We start from the raw sequence: 3,517 nt of genomic DNA on the forward strand, positions 1-3,517 counted from the left end.
CTGGTGGGAGGTAGGTTGGGGCCAGGAGGCTATTGAAGGCTATCTTAAGGATTTTGGCATTGACTCTGGTGAGATAAGAAGTTTCAGAGAGCTTTGATCAGGAGGGACATCATCAGACTTAGATTTTACCAGAATCCTCCTGGCTTATTGTAAGGAATCAATGGTAGAGGGACGAGGGTGCAGATGAGAGACCAGAAATGAGGTTACTGCACCAGTTCAAGTGAGAGATGAGGGTGACTTTGTACAAGGTAGGAGATGTGGAGGGGTAAGAATGGCTGGATTCTGGATATATTTTGAAACTCAAGTCACCAAGACTGAAGCAGAGTCAAGGATAATTCTTTTTTTTTTTTTTTTTTTTTGGAGACAGAATATCACTTTGTCGCCCATGGTAGAGTGCCATGGCATCATAGCTCACAGCAACCTCAAAGTCTTGGGCTCAAGCAATCCTCTTGCCTCAGCCTCCCAAGTAGCTGGGACTACAGGTACCTGCCACAATGCCTGGCTATTTTTAGAGATCGGGTCTCTCTGGCTCAGGCTGATCTGCAACCTGTGAGCTCAGGCAATCCACCTACCTCGGCCCCCTAGAGTGCTAGGATTACAGGCTTAAGCCACCTCGCCCCGCCGATAATTCTAATGATAGTCGTCTCTAGATACAATTGCAAAGGTGGAACTGCCATCTGCCTTTTGATGAAGAGAAGGGTGGGGAGCTCAGTGTGACCAGGATAGGTTTTTTGTTTTTTTTTTTGAGACAGAGCCTCAAGCTGTCCCCCTGGGTAGAGTGCTGTGGCATCACAGCTCACAGCAACCTCTAACTCCTGGGCTCAAGCGAGTCTCCTGCCTCAGCCTCCCAAGTAGATGGGACCACAGGCGCCCACCACAGCGCCCAGCTATTTTTTGGTTGCAGTCATCATTGTTGTTTGGCAGGCCCGGGCTGGATTCAAACCCACCACCTTAGGTGTATGTGGCTGGCGCCTTAGCCACTTGAGCCACAGGCACCGAGCCCAGGATACGTTTGAGATGCTTACTAGATATAAATAATGGAGGGGCCGACTCGGCAACTGCACATGTGTGAATGGAGTTCAGGGGAGAGGCTGCGCCAGAAAGGCCAATGTGCAGTCCACCAGCAGGTAGGCGGTGTTAAAGCCATGACAATGAATGAAATCACTGGGAAGGGAGTCAAGGAAGAGAAGAAGTCATTGGGTCAAAAGGTCTTCAGCATTTAGAAATGAGGACCAATTGAAACTTGCACTCCACACACTGGGGAATCTCAGGGACTAGCTCAGCTTAGTCACCATCCTCTGGACCTCCTCTCGCTCACCGAGAGTACAGGGGGAAGGGAAGAGACTGGACTTTGAATCAAAACACCTGGCCTCTGTCATTTACTGCGGGATCTTCAGCACAGCAGTTTACCTCTCTGGACGTCCTCTGTAAAGGGGCGACACTACTTCCCCAGCCCTGGCACAAGGTGCTTATAAGGATCAAATGAAATGATTACAGAGAGTGCCACAGTCTGTTAAAAGCAGAAACTCTCCATCATCACTTAGTTCCTCCCAGGCAGGAGAAGGCAGGTCAGGTTGCTCTGCTGTGGCTCCCAGAGGGGGCTTCTGCGACCTGCCAGGATGTGGTTTTTAGTTCTGGCAGGAGGTGCTGCTGAGGGCCACAGGGGAGGAGCTCCATGGGAAAGGCTTTGAATTGGGCAGCTGCATGGACAGAGGGAGTGAGGAACAGAGAGGAATCAAAATAGAGCTCCGGTCCTGGGAGATGCCATTCACAGAGCCGGATCACATGGGAGACAGAGAAGCAGGAGACAAAAGTTGATATTTAGGACACAGGAGTTCAGAGAGCGAGATTAAGGTGTAGGGAGTGACCATAGAATTCTGGTATGTGGCCACTTCTTATCCTTAAGCAACTTCCGAATACACTGAAACATGATCTTTTCATATCACTCTAAAGACCAGCTGCAGCAGTGATAAGGAAAATGACTCTGACCTTAATTAAGTCTAAATTCTAGGAACCCATTAGCACCATCAGAGCTTGTCCTGCATCTGCCTCCCGGCTTCCAGCTCGTACAGCGCCCTCTGTCGACGCCTCAACCACAAATCCCCGTCTTCATACCCACACGGGATAGGAAGCAAACACGTCCCTCCCCAAGAGCACCCCCCCCCCATTATTCTTGTTTTATCTTCGAGTCTGCTCTGTGAGAAGGTTGTTGTGTCCCAGATGTGGAAGCTGGAGCACAGAGAGGCTGAGCGCCGCATCCCAAATCACAAAGTCAGAGCAGGGCTAAGATTAGATACCCAGTCGGCTACCTCCAAAGCCTGTGCTTCGCTTCTGTACCTGTACACAACAGGGGTGATTCGACAAGGGACTCAACACGATCTCAAGGACAGAGGCTCAGATCAGATATGAATGTGAAGTCTTCACACCTGATTCTGCGCAGGGCATCGTGCCAAGCAAGGTAAATGGCCACAGAGCTTTTAAAAAGAACAATGGAGACCCTGGAACCTCACTCTAAAGAGCCGGAGGCTGTGTTCTTGGCTCTGCCTTCTCACTGTGTGACCTTCATTGAGTTCTTCCTCCTTTTAGCCTCTTGATCTACAAAAGCTGGGAAAGGGGAGTTTTAACAACAAACTTTCCAATTTAAACACCCATGACGAGTGGTTCAGGCGGACAATTTTGGCAATAGGTACAGAATTTTTAAATGTACACACTCACTGACTTCTTGGAATCTGTTCTAAAGAAATACACACATAAGTGCACAGGACATATGCACAGGTTGTTCACGGCAACACTCATGAGTAATAATGAGCTCAATCTCCACCATCATGAGATTGCCTACATAAATAATGATGCCTTGGAAAACTATGCAGCCAGGAAAAAGAATGAGGAAGGCACGAACGTGGTGAAGTTGTTATCACCATGATGGATGACCGAATGTAACAAGCAAGCTCTGTTTAAAAAAACAAAAAAGGCAGCTGGGTCCAGTGGCTCATACTTGTAATCCTAGCATTCTAGGAGGCTGAGGCAGGAGGAGTTTGAGACCAGCATGAACAAAGTGAGATCCCTGTCTGTACCAAAAACAGAAGAACTAGCTGGGTATCGTGATGGATGCCTGTAGTCCCAGCTACTCAGGAGGCCGAAGCAAGAGGATCACTTGAGCCTGAAGTTGCTGTGAGCTATGATGACACCATGGCACTCTAGCATGGGTGAGAGAGTGAGATTCTGTCTCAAAACACACAAAAAACCATGGTGTGAGCCGATTGCTATAGTGTATGTGCATAATATGTGCATAATAAGGCTTAGAAGAAAAGGTAAGGAGGAGACATTTCCCCCTACAAACTGCTCTACTTTTGTAATAAAAACTAATTTTAAATATTTTCATCTCTAGAATGCTATAGAAGGCAAGTGTACGTGGGTCTCATTAAGAAGTTTGAGTTTTAGGGGCTGCGCCTGTGGCTCAAAGGGGTAGGGCACTGGCCCATATACCGGAGGTGGCGGGTTCAAACCCAGCCCTGGC

The sequence above is a fragment of the Otolemur garnettii genome, unplaced genomic scaffold, assembly GCF_000181295.1.
Source record: "Otolemur garnettii isolate 467f Iridium unplaced genomic scaffold, OtoGar3 scaffold00023, whole genome shotgun sequence".
Classification (NCBI taxonomy): domain Eukaryota; kingdom Metazoa; phylum Chordata; class Mammalia; order Primates; family Galagidae; genus Otolemur; species Otolemur garnettii.